General features: G+C 43.4%; 1 long non-coding RNA gene across 1 annotated transcript; it reads right to left on the bottom strand.

Moving 5' to 3' along the window:
• Positions 1–4,190: 4,190 nt before the first annotated feature.
• Positions 4,191–8,733, bottom strand: LOC119872023. Its single transcript, XR_005358902.1, has 3 exons — positions 8,578–8,733; positions 6,407–6,482; positions 4,191–6,063 (listed from the first exon to the last, which is right to left on the bottom strand). It is a non-coding gene; the product is annotated as an uncharacterized LOC119872023 (long non-coding RNA).
• Between the last annotated feature and the right edge of the window lie 12,115 nt (positions 8,734–20,848).

Raw genomic sequence — 20,848 nt, 5'->3', positions numbered from 1 at the left:
TGCCACTCAGGGGCTCTGAGACTGATTATTTAAGAGAGACATTTATAGAGCACTTACTCTATGCCAGGCACTGTATGAAACAATCTACATATACTATTTTGTTTCATCCTCAAAACAAACAATAAGAAGAGATAGATACTATTATGATTTCTACTTTGCAATTGTTTTAAACTAAGGCACAGAGTGGTTAAAAACCTGTCAAAAGTCAGAAAGCTGGAAAGTGGAAGAACCAAGGCAATTTGGCCCAAGTACTTGCTCTTAAGTGCTGAGCCTTAGTGAACATTCAACCTTGGTTCAGGGGCCTCATCATTCACAGGAACATTATTCCGCATTTATTGAATGCCTGCTTTGGTCTCAGTCAGGCTACAGAGAGATGTGAAGAGCATGGCATCACACCTGGTCTTAGGGGCTTGACCTTCATAACATCAGTATTCTCACCTAGTGGTGGGATCCAACATCTCCTTACAGAGACTGAGGAAAGAACCAAGGAGACAGTGTATCAAAAACACCCCATATAGGCCTGGCCTGTGGTAGATACCCAACACGTATTATTCACCCATCCTCCTCCAAGACACACATGAGAAACTCAAAGAATGTGTAGCTGTGTGAACAACATAGACATGTAATGAACACTTACAAAGCGATTAGAACGCTAATGGAAGCACATTTGATTTTAGGATAATGCAAATGGGAATCATGATGAGATTGTAATTTTATGTGTCTTATCTAATTTAGCCCTAATAATTCTATGAATTTGGTATCAATTTGTCCACTTTATAGGTGAGGACATTCTGTATACGTGGTACCAAAAAAGAAAGCATACTCTGCAAAAGGTAGAATTTTGGGATGCTAATTATAGACATTGTTTATTGAGCATCTATTGTGTGCCAAGTGTGTTAATATACCCCACTGAGGTCTCACAGTAGGAATTATTACTCACAATTTATAATGAGGAAACTGAAGCTAAGGAAGATTAGGAGGCTTGCCTAAGGACCGAAATCTAGTGTATCTCAAAAGTTGTTTTGTAGTACAGGATGATCTTATTGATGCTAAGTTTGCAATGTGAAAGTCAAATTGTATATAAGCAGGTTTAGTATCATTTTGAAGTTTGCTTCAAGGTGCCCATAGCTTTCTGCCCGTTAAGCACATTTTATTTTATTTAATCCTTTAGATGTGCCATGACAAAAAAAAAAAATCAGCTATTTCAGGGTTTCTTCTGGAAAACAGGCTTGAGAGTAAAGATGGCAGCTCAACACATCTGTGAACTCAAAGGCCAAGAGATTGACAATGAGTGAAATGCACCATGAGCCATATTTGGTGCATCAACCAGATTGACTCTCGCACAAGGAGAAGGTGTGGGTTTGGTGGAATGATGGGAAGTTCCACCCTTTCAACTGGTTTGCCAGTCTTGGTATGAACTCCTCACTGATCTCTGAATAACAGAATGTGAATAATGAGAGTTTTCAAATTTTCTGAGTCTTGCTACTCAGCTTTGGTCTACTCTAAATACGGACTCCTCCAGCACAAGCTTGGTGAACATGTTTGACGTAGACAAAATCCAGAAATTGGATGGAGTTAAAGTTCTGGTAAATCCTGCATATAGCTGAGATTTTTTTGTGCCATTAAATGTATTTGCTATCCAACCTATGACATGTTTCCATGTGGGTGGCAGTTTGAGACATTCAGCAAAGCTAAACATGAAACTTGGTGCTATTACCAGCTTGGACTGCCTGCAGAAAAATGGTTCATAGCCATGGAAAACAATGGCTAGATTTGGTGAAATAATTTTTCTTTTTTGTTTTACTTATCATCTACTAGACCAAATGTTTATGAGAAAAGACTCTTGATATACCCTCCCACTCTATGTAGGAGAGTCTGGATTTGAACCCAGTTCCGTATGACTCTGAATGCCTGTGTTCATCTTATGTAGCTATGCTCTTCTCTGGCAATTAAGCTGAGTAGTGACAAATGAAAAGACATTTTTCCAGATGGATTAAGAGGCAAGGGGCATATAAGCAGAGGGAACAGCACATGTATGAACAAGGCCCTGGACTGTGGGCTGAACTGCCAAGACAATGTAAGGTTACACAAATCATGTAAGGGAATACTTGCGATCAGAAGTGTTTGAATGCACTGACATGTGTCACTTGCCATGTATTCATTCATTTGGTAATTCAACAGATGTGTATTGAGTGCCTCCTATATGACAGGTAACAATTAGACTTAGAATCGAATTAGAATTGGAAATTACTAGAAACCTTTGTCAAAATATCACTGCTCCTTATATCTAGAATTTCTTCTTCTTTAAAACAAATAAGTGTACAGAATTTTGTCTCATTGGCAACCTAGCAGCAAAAGTCTTTTTGAATGAAGCTGGCCTTTGAGTGAAATAAACCATGAATATTTATGATAGATTAAAGGCAAGCACATAATATAAGGATAAAAGGAAATAAATCACAATACTAGCCCAAAGTATAGGCTCTGCCTCCCCTGGCCCTGGCCAGCCCCCTCTCAGCAGCCCCCAAGGGGTGGAGTCAAGGTGTCAGGGGTAGGTGGTACCATCCAAGAGATTTCCCTGTGAGCCTTTGGCACCTCCCTTCCCCCATGCCTCTGTACCTACACTTACATCTTTGGCCTGGGATGGATCTTGGTGGTCTGCTGATTCAACCTGTTTATTCTGATGAAAATGACCACTCAAGTTCTCTTAGTCACCTGTATTGGCTCCTGTCTTTCTTTCTCACTGCCGGAGTCTTACTTCAATGTCTCATCATTTTTTACCTGGATTATTCCGATAGCCTTCTAGTAGATCTCCCTGCCTACATGCTTGTCTCCTTCCACCCTCTGCACAGCAGCCCAGAGATCATTCAGAAAAGCAATTGCCATTTTACTTTGTTCCTCAAAACTATTCAGTGTTACCATATTGTCTTGGGCTCTGCTTCTCAAACTGTGGTTTGTGATGCGGTCCAGACAGTGCTTGAAATCGTAGGATAAACAGCATCACCCTAGAATGTTCACTTTACTTGATGGCTAATAATTACAAATGTTACCTTACATGAAAACAAATGAATATATTATAGATCAAGAAGTTTGGGTGACCTGAGAACACTTCAGAGAATTTTCTTGTAGCAGCTGCTGTCAGAACCCATTAGAGTAAAATTGTATTCTTTTCTGCCATTAGGGATGTTTTAGCAAGAAGTTTATAATGTCTTAGACCATAGGATAAATTCCAAGTGTCCTATCCTTGATTTTTCCAGGATCTTTTAATTTGTGGCTTGCCACCCTGTTTTCTACAATGGGTCTCTTGCAACTCTACTCACCAACTATCCCACACCACTGAAAATGATAGCTACTGTAGTCTTCAGGGTTCAGTCAGAATCAAAAACTACTGTAGGTATCTCAAACAGGAAAGCATTTTACACAGGAAATTAGATGCTTGCAAAGCTCTGTTAGAAGATCTGGGAGAAAAAGGTTGGGAAAACCACTGCCAGTGTTCATGGCAGCAGGAAGTACAAGAATTGCAGGAAAATATCCCTAATTTGTCTGCAGCAGCAAAGTGGGTGATTTTCAAGAGGATGCCTAGAAGCTGCAGGCACTAGAAAAACCTTGTGTCTATCATCTGCCAAAGACTAAGACAATGGCTTTGCTTCTTTTCTGACTTTCAAATATTGCAGCTACGCCTCTAATTCAGAATCTATGTTTCAGGCTAAGCTATGACACCAACACCCATCCAAATCACTTGCTGAGGTCCTAACTTCCATTACCTCAGAATGTGGCTGTATTTGGAGATAGGGTCTTTAAAGAAGAATTATAATTAACATAAAATGAGGTCTCACGGGTGCTAATTTAATCCAATATGATTGGTGTCCTTTTATAAGAAGACATTAGGACACACACACACACACACACAGGGAAGGCCATGTGAAGACACAGTGAGAAGGTGGCCATCCACAAGCCAAGAACAGAGGCCTTGGAAGAAGCCAACTCTACTGATACCTTGAGTTCAGTCTTTCAGCTTCCAGGACTTTGAGGAAATAAATTTCTGTTGTTCTTTTTTTTTTTCTTTGAAGATTTTATTTATTTATTCATGAGAGACACAGAGAGAGGCAGAGACACAGGCAGAGGAGCCTGTGGGGAGCCCAATGCGGGACTCAATCCCAGAACCCCAGGATCATGCCCTAAGCAGAGGCAGATTCTCAACCACTGAGCCACCCAGGTGCCCCTAAATTTCTGTTGTTTAAAGCACCCAGCCTGGGGTACTTTGTTATGGCTGTTTGGACAGCCCTAGTAAACTAACACATTCTGGGAGTAGGAATTTTATAAGACATAGTTGCTAGGCTTCCAACCCCCATGTTATAAGGAGAACTTAGAAGGGCAAAAATGGCCCTGAGTTGCCAAAAGACAATGTGGCACAGCTGGCCGGTGTTGGGCGCATGCTGAGAATCAGGCATGGCATGAAGCGCTTTGCACATGTTATCTCAATTTGATCCTCCTCTCTACCAATTTGAAGTAATTCTCTCAGCCACACTGTGAAACACAGGTAGGAGAATGAGGCTCAGAGAAGTTACTTTTCCATGGTCACCCAGCTAGTCCCTGGTAGTGGGAACCTGGCATTGACCCCTGCAGAGGACCTCTCAGTCACTGAAAATGTGCTTTCCTCACTGGTCTAACCGGGAAACATCTACAGGTCTTTAAGTCTATGTCACTTGCTCCATTCTTTTTCTAATCAGTGACCATACACTCCCCACCCAGTGCTAACCTCTTTCCTCCCCACAGCACACCATTCCCTCCTTTATTCCCCAACACTGGTATCATGTATGGTCTTCTACGTTGTACCAAATAGTATCAAAGATTGGGAATGGCCAATGAATAAGTAAACTATGGTCTATTTACTTAATATAATGTTACATAATAATAATATAATTATATAAGTCAATATATGATTGTAATGAAGAGCTTATCATAATTTTCACGACAGACTTGTTTTGAACAATCCTAAGTGAAAAAGCAGAATTTGGTGTGATCATATGTACTTAAAAAATAAAACAAAATCCTAAACAAAGACAAAATAGAAGGAAATATTCTTAGCCATGATTATCTTAGGGTGATTTTTGTTTCCTCAGCCTTATTGCTTGTGTTTTGCTTCAGAATCAGCTACAATTGAAATGAATTTTTTTTTAAAATGGGCTTTTGAAAAATCTGAATCCTGTTCTAAAATATTTTGCTGCTAATTCCCTTATCCTCTGCGGAGGGACACTGTTGAAAAGAATTCTCGGTGGTGGGGAGAGAAAGGGCCATAGTATCACCGAAGCATCGAGAACATGGAGGCTCAAGAAAGGAAACCAAAGACCAAGGAGCTTCAGGTCCTTGTTTTTCTCTTCCACCAGTTAAGTGGCAACTTCTGAGGGCCTTTCCAGAGCAGCCTGGTCTGCAGCCTTGGTGCATCCACAGTGCCTTGGTTTGAAGGGAACTAAAGCTGCTAAGCCCTGGCCCAACCTGGCCCCTTCTTGGATCCCCTCTCATAGCTTCCCAGTAGCCTTCTAGACTTAAAATACAAGGGGTTCATGCATTTGAGCCAGCCATCTCTGCCCCCTCACCTGCACCTAAAGAGTTCTGCCTAGGTATATTCCTCTTCTGGCCCTGGTCCTGGTTCACTCAAAAGAAAGCTAATTCTTCGCATGACACCCTTTATTACTGCATGTGAATCCTCTCTGGATTTGGGTTCATGAGACCAGAAATTCTGTCTGTTTGGCTGCTGGCTGTATCTGCAGCATGTCACATATAGCAAGTACTTAATAAATGTAGAATGAATGAACAAGTGAATGAGTGAATGAATGAATATGGTCCACGAGTCTTGTCTTCTTCAGGCCAAATATCAGCAGTTCCTTCAACAAGTCTTCTCTGATGTGGTTCCTGGATCCCACACCACTTTCTTTTGGATACCATCCAATGTGGCAGTGCTCCTACTTGAATGTAGAGTCAGCGATCTGCACAATAGTCCCAGGAACTGTAACTTCCCTCATTTAGAAAAATCTGTCTTTATAATGCAGCTCAAGATCTTAATACCTGTAGACAAAGCCACTTATGTTAAAAAAAAAACAACTGGGCTATATTTTTAGGGTTTTGGGCCATGGTTATAAATTCCAGCAGCACTGGGGTCCCTATTTAGACCATTCAAGACCCAAGTAAGATAGTGGAAAAGGCATAGGACCAGGAGTTGAAAGACCTGGACTCTGACCATTTCAGTGGTTCTAGCCAATGCTAGGTACCAGGCTCACTCTGTACCAGGTGTGGTGTTAAGTGCCTCACACATGTATTTGCATTCCATCCTTGTTGAAAACATAGCTGCTATTTTCATCCATGTCTTACAAATAGGGGGACTGAGGCTTAGGGAGGCTAAGCAACTTACCTAAGCTTGTCTCCATCATTTCATTGCCAAGGAATCTTGAGCTGGTCACTCAGACTCTTTGCTTCATTTTCCTTATCTGCCAAATGAAAATAATACCTGCCTTGGAGTGTTATTGGGAGGATTTATTGAAAGGATGCAGTGAAAGTAACTATTAAAACCCACAGATTTGCAATACATTATTATAAAGGCTCTGACTTTCCAGCACGCAGTCTGGAGACCTAGACTCCAATTTCCTCTCCTTGTCTGTGCTTTCCAGATTGCTGTCACTTGATGTAACAAATGTTTTCTTCCTTTCTTGAATCCTGGCCTTTTCGTAGATTAAGAGTAATTACTCCCAAATGGATACATGAAAGTCCAGTTTATGCTTAACATACATCAAGCCATCCATAAATATGCGTTTATATTTTATTTATTATTCTTCATGAAATCTATTTCAAGTGAAAACAAACAAATCCACTCTTTCCAAGTGTTAAAGGATCTCAGCCCCAAAGGCCGCTTTCTGCACTACTCTTCCAGCAGAGGGCACTATTTCTCTATAAAGCAGGGGATCTTTCAAATGGGATCCTCAGATTTTGGAGGGGGTACAATTTATCTGGGACCCCAGAAATAAATGCATAGCAAACTACCAGGAATGAAAATAGGAAAGATGCCATTTGGGTCAACTTCCCTAATTTTCAATTAGTGCAGAAGTGCCAATGTGTGTTTTCTAATATTGGGTCAGTCCCCCTCATTTAGAAATCACAGAATGTGATTAGAGCCTTACAGCCCATTTAGCCCACAAGTCACAAAGAAATAGCCTGTGGGCTACATTCAGTCCACATTCACGGTTTTCCCCCTGTATTATTATTATTATTATTATTATTATTATTATTATTATTATTAATTATATTACTAGATGAACATTAGTTTAAGCAGGAGATTGAATAAAAAAATAAAGATTTCTTAGCATTTCTTTGAAAATAAATCAGAAACTCTCATATCCCTGAGCCCACAGGTCACCATGATGACAATTAGTGGAGTTCAATAAATTCCACCCTTTTGGACAGGGCATAGTTTTGTTCCTTCCCTCGACTCCATTCAGCCTGCCCCATGGGTTTACATCATCTATCCAGACACAAAAGTACTTGAGTTTATGACCTGCAGATTCTAGTCCAACCTCTTCATGCTACAGATGAGGAAAATGAAGCCCAGAAACCGGAAGGCCTGTACTCAAGTTCACACCACAAGGAGGTGTCAAGACCAGGTTAGACATCAGGCTTCCATGGGGTTTCTTAAAACTGAAGATTGGTCTTGATGCTGGCCCATGCCTTAGGGAGGAAGCTTCAGCCCTTGACTCCCAGAAGGCTGGTGCTCCCCAGCAGGTGGGAGGGACCAGAAGGAGGTTCCAGACAGTGTCAGATGCAAAGTGGAAGAGAACAGAAAGAGAGAGGAGAGTCTCAGTTTTGCTTCTCAGACTCCTGATCTCTTCTGCAGATGGGACAGGACTTGGAGAGCAGAGTTAAAAAGACTTAGTTCCTCAAAATGCCTGGGCCTTTTTTTCCTCATCTGTAAAATGGAAGCACTATTACTTTGCGGAGGTTGCATGAAAATTATTCATTCTATGAGTAAAGCGTCTGTGATCCCTTCAATTACTGTCTGCCTACTAGATGGCAAGTACTGGGGGTGCAGCCATGCCTGAAATGGGGGGAGTCCTCAGTAAATGGAAGCAATTATTGAGGAGAAACAAGAGAGACAGGATCTCTGTTACTTAGTGCAGACTCTACTCTATACCTTTGGGCCTCAAGCCCTCTATGCTCCATTAGTGCTTTTCCTAAATCAGTGGCTGTCACCTTGGCTGCATATTAAAATGTCCTGGGTGCTTTTACAAATCTTGATATCTAGACCACCTCCCAGACCAAGCAAGTCAGAATCCCTAGGGCTGGGATCCAGTCACCGGTGCTGTTTAAAGTGGCTTGTGTCACTCCAGGGTGCAGCACAGGTCAGGACCACTGTCCTAAATCCCTTCCTTACCCTGCCACAGCTCCAACTCTCTTCCTTACCAAAGAACCACCCTAGGTATACACTTTCCTCCCAGCCCTGCCCTTGCCCTTGGATAGATTAATTAAACCCCTCTGAGCCTTCTTTTTCTTAACAGAATAACAGGGCTGTAGAGGGGAGAGCTGGTAACCTACCTGCATCCCTTTACTCTCCAAGAAGAGGCTGATTTTGGACCAGCTCCAGGGGTAGGACTGGTTGGCCTTGGGGTTATTCAATCATCCTTGTTTTCCAATGATTGGTTTAGGGATGAGACTGTGGACACAAATCTGTTAGATAAGATGTGAGAGGAGTTTTCTAGGAAAAGCTTTTCTTTGCTCCTGCAAAAGAACAATAAAGGTGCTGTGTGTGGTATCTTGATTTGACACTTGAAGCTCCTGCATCCATTTTGTGACCAGGTGGAGGATTGAGGCAGCATAGGGGCACAACATTTAAAGATGAATTTTAACTAGAATTTTTAGAAGATTAAATCAGAAGGATGATGAGCAGAAAGTTAATATTTACTGAGTCCCTATCATGTTCCAGATTGTCTATTAAGTCCAGTATGATATGTGCTCACCCATGTGACAGCAGTGGTCTGGCATTATAAAGTACTCAGCTGAAGGGGTTAGATCTGTTGATTTTAATTTTAGCTCCATCTTTTAGGCAAATGATTTAAACTCTCTAAACCTCAGTTTTCTTATCTGTGAAGTGGGAATAATGGAATCTACACATCATGGGATTGTTGGCAGGATGAGTCAATGAATGAAACAAATAATCCATGTAAATAATCTAACACACCATTAAGACTCGATAAAAGCCAAGTTACATTTTTTTAAAAATTAACTCTGTAAAGCAGGTTATTGCTACTTTTACTCTTCTCATCATCCACTCTTTACGTATGGATAAAATGAGAATTGCAAAGCCCATTGACTTGCCTAAGGTCCCAAGTATGTAGGCAAAGCTGAGGTTTAAATTCTAGAGTTCTTACTCTGAACCTGTCTCTTGTTCCTTTCCTCTGTCTCTGCTTGTCATGCTCAGCTGAGGAAATCCCAACATCCTCTCGCAGGAGCGAGTAGTGGCCTGGTGAACTCTTCCACAAATACAGGTTTGCTGGCAAACCAAGTAAAAAGGAGAAGCTGAGCCCTGAGGTATGCATGTGACTGAGTAACTGAAAGTCAAGGAGCCCTTCAGCTCAACACTTAGTAGGTTTGCAAATAAGAAAGGACCATAGACTATCAGGGTTCAAAGAATCCTTTAACGATCAAATAACCCAAGCCCACCCCACGCTGGAATTCCTAATTGCTAACCCCTTGAAATGGGGGCTTCCTACTTTCCAGAGTGGGGCCGTTTTAATTCTACAGCTTGTTGAGACAATTCTTACCTCCCTGGAGCCTCTATTGATTGTTTTAGAACTCATTCTTTTGCTACGCAGCAGACAGCCCTTTGGAAATGTGGTGATGACAGCTCATTCACCTGAGTCGTCTCCTCACCGCCAAGCTTCCCCACCCCAGCTTTCTCAACTGATCCTCTAACTGTTCCAGTTGTTTCCAGTCCAACTGCCAGTCTGACCCCTCTTTTGATATAGGGAGACAGAAGTGGAATCCACACTCAGGGAATAATTACCTGTCAGAGCTGTTCGGCAATGGATCAGTGGTTGATTTGAACGTTATTGCTTGTATGGAAATTATACCTAAAAAGACTCTGGGTGAAGGGGAAACAATTACTTCATGGGATGGGCATCTATTGTTTTTGTTTGTCCAACATCCATACTACCTCCATGGGGCTAGGATTAAAGTTCGCTTGGGTAAATCATCCTTTGGGTACAGTCTGGTCAGGACACTTAGCAAGGTGCCCTATTCCCCCTTCGCGTGGCAGAAACATGGCCCTCACTGAGCTGTCCAGAACTTCCCTTCCTAATCGAGCATGTGAGTGGTTTGAGCCACTGGTCGTCACAGGGGCTCTTGGACAAGCCGGTGTGTAGTTCCTGCAAAACCCCTGGAGCAGCTCGCTTCCTCTTCCTGTCTTTCTAAATCTATTTCCCCACATTCCTTTTGAAATTTTGAATTCTCTTGTATTTTCCAAAAAACTCCTTCCTGGCATCTATTAATTAGCCAGATGCAGTTTCTGTTGCTTACAAGTGAAGGCCCCTGGTTCACGCAGTAATGGAATAAGGGGGCAAATAATATTATGGAATACTAATTAAAGTCTCAAGACATAGATAAAGAGAAAAATATAGAATTTACTCTATATTATTGTACTAATTGTACGTGCTGTATTTATTCTATATGGTATGTATGTATGACAAATATTTTTATTTTACTTTTTAAAAATTAACTTTTTATTGTAAGATACCATGTACCCATTGTAGAAAATTGGGAAAACACAGAAAATCACATAGTACATGTCACCTATATAAAATTATTACGTGGCTGCTAAAAGTCTGAGTCTATGCCTGAGGGGAGAACTTATACCATTCCCCACTAGTCCGATTTCTTTGGTTACCTCTTGGTCTGTTTTGATTTCACTGGGGATTGTGGACCAGTGCTTATTTTCACAGCCAAATTAATTAATGAGAAAATCCTCAGACTTTCCATCTATCACTTCCAAACACCCACTTTTGATGAGTCAGTTGCCATTTGAACAATATAGGATAATTTTCAAATTAATTAAAGTGAGACAACAATACGGCCCATTTCTTACTCAAGTTATCTCCAAGGGATTCTGGCTTCATTAATCTTTGGACCACCACTCTCAAACAGGGAAAGGACATTAATCATGTCTCTCCAGTGGGAGACGGACAGGACCCAGAGAGTGAGCGGTTTGTGAGTTTTAGAGAAGTACTAGGGTAATTGGGACTATCTATAGCTTGGGGTTTTTCTCATTTTTTCCCCCACCAGACAATCAATTAGCCATATCTATATGTTTAGTGGACACCTATTATGTGCTAATTGTTTTTCAAATATGTAAGGGAATGTGAAACACAGACAAGTCCGTCCGGGATCTAATTCCCATCCCCTTTCAGCCCAAGGACCAAGAAGAGACAGATGTGTAAGGAAATAGGCAGGGAGATAGTACTGTGGTGTTTGTTGTAAAGCAGCTGCTCTTTCTTTTCTGAACACAGCATAAAACCAAGTTTCTTAGCATTTTGTACCTATTCTCTATTTCTGCAAGTATTTTTAGGATCTGCTATGCACCAGGCACTTTCACATGTGTCTCTTCTGTCAACTGCTCACAACAACCCAGCGAAGGAGGCTCTCCCATTTTTATCCTGCAATGAGGGCATGGAGGTGGCCCAGCCAGTGAGTCCCCTCCCTCTGTCCGTGCTCTTCCTGTGTGCTACCGTGTCTTAACCTCCAGTGGGCTCCAGTGTCCTGTACCTCTCTCTCAGTCCAGCTCTGAACTTGAGAGTCTTACCCAAGTCACAGTGGGCATCTCCACCTAGAGGTCCTGCAGGCATGGGGAACTCAGTCTGCCTCAGAACAAAGCCATCTCAGTTTTGTTCCTCAAACCTATGCTACCTCTTTCCTTTCCAAGTCCTGGCAAATGGTGTGGTCCACTGACACCCTAGCCGGAATGCTGAGAATCAGCCTGGCTGCCTGCCTCCCCTGCACACCCTTCTCCCATTCAATCAACCATCATTTCTACTTCTTTTTTTTTTTTTAAGATTTTATTTATTTATTCATGAGAGACACACACAGAGAGAGACAGAGACACAGGCAGAGGGAGAAGCAGGCTCCACGCAGGGAGCCCGACGTGGGATTCGATCCCAGGTCTCCAGGGTCACACCCCGGGCCGAAGGTGGCACTAAACCGCTGGGCCACCTGGGCTGCCCCATTTCTACTTCTTTCAACTATTTCAAAATCTTCCCTTCTCTCCATCTCCAAGACTGCGGCTCCCTTCTTTATCTGCTACTTACTGCACCAGCCTGTCTCTTCTCCGAGCTGCACCCCTCTCTCACCCATCTCTCATGCTTCAGCCAACAAGATTTTCATAATTGCACATATGGTCATGAGATTCACCTGCTTAGAAATCATTCAATGGCTGACCAGTGCCCAGGTTACAAAAGTCAAACTTCTAAGCCTATCAAAAAGGTCTCTCAGGATTTGTTTTCTGTACACCTCCCACCTTCTTGCTTTTGCTCTATTTTTTCTGCCTAGAGACTTTTCCCCTTGCTTCATCAACTAGCAAACTTCCATTCGTCTGTCAAGATCTAGCTCAGATACTATCTCCACTACAGGAAGACTTCCTTGACCCCAAGATGGAAAAAATCTTGGGGCAGAGGACAGTGAGATTAGCAATTTATTTCTCTGACACCTTCTGTGTGGTCACCCTGGCTATGATCCTCAGTTATCCATCACTACACTTTTCAAGGTGATCTTCCCTATACAACTCTTCCCTTCCAGGTTCCTGTAGCCAATGTCCTTCCCTGTTCTTTTGGATCTGCGGTGCTAACAGCACCACTTCTTCTACTCCCGGGTTCTTGCACAGCCTCAGGGGTCCCCTACATCCTGCCCACATCCTTGCACACAAAGGATTCCTTTGTAAGTAAACTCTCCTCGAACTCTCCTAATTTGGACATCCACCTGTTTCCTATGGGAATCCTGTCTTATCCACCAATCTTTTGCAAATTTCAGAATCACGTCTCCCTCTGTTATTGTTTCCAACTACATTATCTTTACTCTTTTATTAGACTTGGTTTGTAACTCTTTGGCTTAAAGCTATGGGCAAAACAGCTTTTCTTTTTTTTTTTTACTTTTTTTTTTAAATTTTTATTTATTTATGATAGTCACAGAGAGAGAGAGAGGCGCAGAGACACAGGCAGAGGGAGAAGCAGGCTCCATGCACCGGGAGCCCGACGTGGGATTCGATCCCGGGTCTTCAGGATCGCGCCCTGGGCCAAAGGCAGGCGCCAAACTGCTGCGCCACCCAAGGATCCCCAAAACAGCTTTTCTATCCTATTTGTCAAAACAATGAAAAGACTATAAACATTCTCAGCTTTTATTTCCAGTCTATAGGACTTACCGCAGGAATTGTAACAAACCGTGTGTCTCACTCTGTTAGACTGTGAGCCCCTTCCCCAAGGCACAGCTCTGTGTCGGAACATAGTAGACACTCGATAAATAGTCAATTAATGAATAAACCACTAGCCAGCACTGAATACATATCTGTGGAATACGTAAATTGGAAAAGAATTGGTGCCCCAAATTTGGAAGGCTCATGAACTGCTGTTGTTAATAAGTGAGACCCCCTTTCCACCGGGATATGCCAGGATACTGGTGTATTATTTTGCCAGACTTGGGAATTTCCTGAAAGGAGTTAAAAATATCTCTCCTCCCTAGAGCACCTTAGGATTGCATACTTGGAGAAAGCACGCTGCTTGAGTAGAACCACTGGCTAAGCTCTCACCCCACCTTCTCTCCCAACCCCCTCATTGCACCCTTTCAGATGTGACAACTCTGTAGGAAACCAATTTGCTGTTCATCACAAGGGAGTTTTATTTACTCTGTTGAAAGAATTGAAAAGCAGTCATTTTTATTAGTGCCACAGCTGGTTCTTCCATCATGGAAGAAATACAATTATGCGTCTTCCTATGGCTGAATGCAGACAGCTACAACCTCATTATTCATTCTGGTAGGAAGCAGGCCTTTCTAATGAGCAGGGGGAAAAAATGCACTGACCCCTCATTTATAAAGGGAGCAAATCTTAGTTTCTGGAAGACATCGCCACTGCCACCATAGAAAGAAAGGCTTTTTATTTATTTATTTTTTATTTTTTTGGTTACATAATAGGGAGCGATAGCTTTAGAGGCCTAGTTGAGGCACTCATTGTGGTGGAGTGGAAAGAGTGTAGGCTCTGGCCTCGGGCCAGCCTGAGTTCAAACCTTGGATCTGCATCTTATCAGCTCTGGCATGCTAATTCTTATGAGCCTCTGTTTTCTTATCTGTAAATTAGAAATACAGGCATCCCTTGCTTTTCCAAAGTTCGTGTTACACCACCTTGCCTTCATGAAAGACCTACATTAGTACTTGTTTCTGCTAACTGAAAGAAACCCAAAGAGGAATTTTTCACTTTTATGGGGGGGGGGGGGAGACAAAAAGCAAAAATAGCATTCAGCATTGGTTTTGCAGCCCTAACAGCCAGAGGGGCACCAAGCCCCTCTCCTGGGAACTACACTCAGGACCACAGCAGCAAGCCACCAGAGCTTTGAACTATCTGGGAGCATTATTGGCTGGGGGAAACCTGCAGTCATAGCACAGCTGCCCAGGGTGGTAGGAAGGATTAGAGGTTTATTATTATTATTATTATTTTATTATTTTTTCTTTGTTCTTGCAAAGAACATTTATTTTTGCATTTTTATTTTTGTTCTTTTATTTTTTATTTTTATTTTTTATATAAATTTATTTTTTATTGGTGTTCAATTTGCCAACATATAGAATAACACCCAGTGCTCACCCCATCGAGTGCCCCGCTCAGTGCCCGAGGATTAGAGGTTACATTGAGGTGTATGGCGTACAGCACCCATGGCAACAGGACCTGGCCCCTGCCTACCTCTCCAGCTGCATCACCCACCCACCCCCACAGCTGGCATCTCTGGGGCAGTCATACTGAACAACACTTCCCCAGAATGTGACATATTCTCCATGCTTTTCTGACTTGGCACCTGTGTCCTCTCAGCCTGAGTCACATGCCCTCACTTCCCTTGTTCTTCTGGCAAACTTCTTTCCTTAAAAGTGATGGTTCCTCTGTCAAACTTGAGCCTCAGTTCCTTCCCTGGGCAGACACAGCATCCCCCTCTGTTTCCAACACCCTTTGGACGACATTGCCACACACCAAGAGGGACTTGTCCGCTTAAGAGGTTGTTCCAGGGCAGTCCCGGTGGCCCAGCGGTTTAGTGCCACCTTCAGCCGGGGGTGTGATCCTGGAGACCCGGGATTGAGTCCCACGTCAGGGTCCCTGCATGGAGCCTGCTTCTCCCTCTGTCTGTCTCTGCCTCTCTCTCTGTGTGTCTGTCATGAATAAATAAATACAATCTTAAAAAAAAAAAAAAGAGGTTGTTCCAAGTCCCAGTGTCTAAGCTCCTTAGAGAGCAAGAGCCATGGGCTTTCTCTCCCATGAGCCTCATGCTGGCATGACCACCAGCACTACTGAACCATAAATGACTTCCTGAAGAAATGAAGACTTCTCACTTTGAGTGTATGTGACAGATGCTGTTGATCAGTTAAATTTGTACCATGTTTTAACTTTTCCCCACCTGCTCGCCCCCACTATAGAGACACCCCAGCTGTTAGGGAACTTAGGAGAGAGCCCTGCCACTAGTTTTAGCAAAGGAGAAGGAAGCCTTTTGGGGATACTGATTACTTGTTCTTAGACATCCTAACTAGATCGTGGTACAGAGCATTCAACTCTCAAAGCTGATTTGCCTTTATGCAGCCTCATCCCTTGACATGTGAGCAAAGTATGGCCCTTAGAATCAGACAAATGAGTTTGATCTGTGTCACTTTGTTTCCTACGACCAAAATGACAGAAGTGTTCCAAATACTAACCTGGGAGGCAGACAGTCTGGTATCAAGTGCTTTTTTTTTTTTTTAAGATCTTATTTATTTATTCATGAGAGACACTGAGAGATGCAGAGACACAGGCAGAGGGAGAAGCAGGCTCCATGCAGGGAGCCAGATACAGGACTCATCCCAGGACCCCAGGATCACAACCTAAGCCAAAGGCATACGCTCAACCACTAAGCCACCCAAGTGTCCCTGGGTTCAAGTGCTTTTAAAGGTGTTTGTCCTTAGGCAAATAATCTAATCATCCAGTTTCTTAGTTTCTTCATCTGTAAAGTCAGGAGAGTAATAGCACCTACCTCATAGGGTTCAATAGGTTAATGAAGAAAGGTACTCAGAATAAAGACTGACACAGACTAAGGGCTGTATTTGTGTCAGCACTATTTTCATTAATAATATTGGTTGTGCAACCTTTGGTAATTTCACATGCTTTCTGAGATTCAGTGGGGCAATCTATAAAATGGGGGTTTTAGAAATGCCTGCCTTGCAGGTTGTGGTAAGGATGGCAATTCACAGACACAGAGGCTGGAGACAGCACTTGGCGAGAGGCCATAGCTGTGCGCAGAAGAAGGAGAGACAGTACTGACCTCTGATTGCTGGCATGTCTGCCAGAGTGGGCACACTGGTGCTCTTACCTCTGCTCCTTGGTACCCTCCTCCCTTCCTACCACAATGGAAGAGTGGTCCCTCCTCCTGAGTGAGGCCAATCACTGCCTCTGAGCTCTGGGCCACCTTCTCACCTTCTCAGAAACCCTGTGCTATTGCCTTGGCCCCTGTCCTTTCAGCCTTTTCTTTTCTATTGGCTTCTTCCCAAAGGCATGTAATTGGGCTTCGGTCTCAACACACGCATACACACATACACGTGCGTGTGACCAGCTTAAACCCAGCTGTCCCCCTAGTACCTTTCCTTCTCTTTCCATCCTCCCCCAGGCAGACTCCTTGCAGTATTTCTCTGCACCACCTGGCTCTACTTCCTTGACCTGCTCCCCCATAACTCACTACTTGGGGTGGTGTCACCCGTAAGAAAGAAGGTGACTATCTGGAGTCTAGAGGAAGCAAGATCAAAGACACGAGGTCAGGATTTGTTTTCATCTTGCAAAGAGGGCCTCGAGAGAGGGTAGAGAGGAAAGAGGAGGTGATAGGAACTCTGGTGAACCAAGAATGGAATCGCCCTGGCCTCTGTTGGCTTTCACTGCCTCGTGTGCAATCCAGGCTCAGGCACATGGAGAGAACCCACAGTCCTCAAGCCTCATGACATATGTGGTGCCGTTGCCTCCCATGTTCTGAGCCCTCTACCTGGCAGCACCTGACTTCTAAACTAGGCTGGCCCACCCTGCACGAATTCCTCTACGACCTTCTAACCAACAGTCTTCCTTGCCAATGGCTTCAGTGATGTCAAAGCTAGTGCCAAGATGGGAAGAAGGTCGAGAAGGTAAAATAGACATGTGGACAGAAGTTCTAATATTTTTCCTGTCTTCTTTTCTTTCTCTTGGTTCATAATCATCCATAATCATAAGAAGCCCGGGGCAGTGGCTACAACCTTATTCTAATGTTACCCACCTGGGAAATCATGCAGGAACATGAAAGGCCCTTCCTGAGGGCCCCAAAAGATTAGAGCTCGTGTTTGGGAAGCAAAGACTACAAAGCTCTGCTGCATCTCAGAACTCAGTGGAATTTCTTAACAAAGGTATGAGTGGAGAGCCCTCGCCAACCCCATTTACTGACAAAGAGACTGAGGTTCAAAAGAGGATTTGGGTCAGCAGCAGCTACTTACGTATGTGTAAGGCAAGGCCAGGCAGATACTTTTGGGATAGTATCTCATTTAGGCCTCTGAGCCGTGGGCTCACACACATGTGCTCAGATGCCGCTCACAGCATAGAATTTGATAGCCATAAGGCTGGCTTTGCTACTTACTGCTAAGATGGGTGAACTTGGGTGGCCTTCTTCAACTCTCTGAGTTTCAGTTTCTCATCTATAAACTACCAGGGCTAACCTGAACTTTCTTTGGCCTAATAATTGCTAGGCATCTCCTCCGTAGGCCCTTTTTTAGTCAGCTCTCTATATTGGAGCAACAGAAAACAAGTTATTTCAGTTTTAGGAGTTGAAATAAAGTGGGTGGAGAAAGAACTGGATGGTCTATAACTGCCATTCTGTTCTCTTTTTGCTAGGTCATTCTTGCGGGCCAACATTTTTCAGATTATTCTCAATTTTATAACCCTAGTTTTGAGAATCAGATAGCAGATCCAGATTCAGTGCCACAGCAGCATTTATTCACCAGTTGTGTGACCCTGAGAAGTTCATCAGCATTTCTGTGCTCCAGTTCCCTCATTTGTAAAAGTGGGTGCTCCTTGGACTTTCGAGAAGATAAAGCAGGGAAGAGTGTGTGCAGTTGCTTGACACATAGTAGGTGCTCAATTAATGGTAGTCATTATTGTTTGTTTTAAAGTTTTTGTTTGTTTGCTTAATCCATTGTACAACAAAATAACAAATGGAAGACTCTAGAAAAATGTGGTTTTCACATCTGAATGGGTTTCAGATCTGGGATTTGCAAGTATTGCAAAGTGTTTACCTTGCCTCACTGCACTCTTGTGCCCCTGCTAAAATACATCGCTCCATCCAGTTTTCTGGTGTCTGAACAATTGAACAAACAAGCTGGGTGAAGGTAGGTGGAATCAGGGTGTGTTTTCAGCAACAAGTGAGGTGAGGCGCTGAGCGGGTGGTTTTGAGCAGGAGGCCCGGGGAGTGACAGCGGAGGGGGAGCAATGCTGAAACGATAATATTAGAGTACACAGAATAATTCACAGCTGCCAGGTCACGCAACTTGAGAAGTGCTTCAGAACAGTCAACCCTTCCATGTTGTTGCTAAGAGACGGGGAGGTGGGGAGGTAACCATGCTTCTGAGAGAGAGGGGAAAAAATGAACAGAGACAAACTTTAGATTTTGGAAATGATTTCATGGACTCTTATTCAGTGAATGCTGGTGACTTTGAAGGTATTTTGCTTGTAAAAGAAACATGTGTTGAGTCCCTACTGTGTACATGGCTGTGGGCCCTGGAGAGACCACAGTAGACAAGGTCTTGGATCTCATGGGTTCAGCCATCTTTTCAGCTGAGGGGACACTGGAGGCCGTGAGAGGAGAGTGATCTGCCTGAGGCCCCAAGGCAACCAACTGGCAAAGCTGATCTTGGAAGCTGGGCTTCCAACACCCTATGCCAGGATGTTTTCCATCTACTACCTTTCACCAAAGACATTCATCTGCACCAAATTCATCCTTGATACTTTGGCTCGAAAAATAAACATCCTCGCTAGAGAAACTTTTGGAAATGAGTCCAAAAATGGTTTCCCTAATTTCAAATATCCCACTGAGAAATGTTATATTTATTCCGAGTACCTGTCCCGCCTTATTACACCCAGCTGACTGAGACCACAGGGAATGGCGGCAGGTGGGAGGATAAAAAGAGGCAGAAGATTCATATCTCATCACTGCTGAAAATTAGTAAGACACAGAAGCCCAGAGGTCTGGGTCCTGAATCAGATTCTGTCCCTTGCTACCCATGCTTTCCACTTTCCTGGGCTTCAGTTTTCCCACTTGTAAAATTATCTCAAAATTCCACTCCAGCTCTAAATGTTACAATAAATCACCCAACCGTGCCACGCAAGCCTGGAGGACCCCAAATGGAGCTTCAGGAAGTGGCCATGGCTTGAGGATGGAGCCTTGAGCATTAACTGCCCCTCCTCTGTGTCCCCATAGTCCTGCTGGAAGGGACCACCGTGGGGCACATCCCACTGTGTCTACTGAATGGCTGTCAGTGTCCATGCCTCCCAAAATATTTGTGCTCCTAGGGGGACAAGGACTGTCCCACTTGCCTCTGCATCTCTTCCCCTACCCAGTACCTGCCAACTACCTGGCAATGGTAGGCACTTCATATGTTTGTAGAAGGGCCTTCAATTGAGAAGAAGGAGGTTCGGAAAAGGATTCTTTTTTAAAGCTGCCAAAAAAAGAAAAAAGGAGAAGCACTTCAAAAGTTTGCCATGATAGAGACTTAGACTTAGGGCAGATCTAGTAAGTGGCAGGGCTCCAGTTCCAACCCAGGACTGCCTGATTCTCCTACCCCTACACCATCCTTCCATGTGTTTGCTTGTTTATTCAAGATGGCGGTGTCCACGTCACCTGGGGTGAAGGCACAGACTGTGCCTAGACAGGACAGGACATGAAGCACACCCATCCTAGCTAATCATGACTTGTTCTTCAAAGCCTGGATCAACTGTCACCTTCTCTGTAATTTCCCCCAGCCCTTTGGGCAGAATTAGTTGTTCTGTTCCTACTGCTGTAACGTTTTCTCCCTGTGACGCCCATCAATCTTACTGCAGGATGACTCCCTTTGGAGGCCTTTCTTCTCCACCAGACCATGACTACCTTGATGGCAGGGACTGGGCCTTATTCATCCCTTTGCTCCAATGCTTGTTACTGAGTAATCAATGCATGTTTACTGAGTGGTGGAATAAATAAACAAAGGATGAATGAATGAGAAAACTCTAATTTTTAAGGGTCTATATGGGAGATGGCATCATAGAACCTCCCCTGAACAACTTCTCAAGGCAATCACAGAGTTAAACATTAAGGTGACTAAAGTTATTGGTGACAGGGTCACATAGTTAGCAACACATCTAGAACTTCTGCCCTCTTTCTCCTTTTTTTCCCCCTTCCATTCAACACTGTGTCATGAGTGTGTCTGGCTCCAAGCTATGGCAGTGCCCACAGGTGGTTTCAAAAAATTTCTATCAGAAGGAAATGAATTCTGAAGAAGCTAAGAGTGCGGAAGTCTGAGAGATGTGGGTTCAAATGCCACTGGACCACTGACTACTGGT

The sequence above is a fragment of the Canis lupus genome, chromosome 5, assembly GCF_011100685.1.
Source record: "Canis lupus familiaris isolate Mischka breed German Shepherd chromosome 5, alternate assembly UU_Cfam_GSD_1.0, whole genome shotgun sequence".
Taxonomy (NCBI): Eukaryota; Metazoa; Chordata; class Mammalia; order Carnivora; family Canidae; genus Canis; species Canis lupus.
Note: the sequence above shows the minus strand (reverse complement) of the source record. Positions and strands in the feature narration are given on the sequence as shown.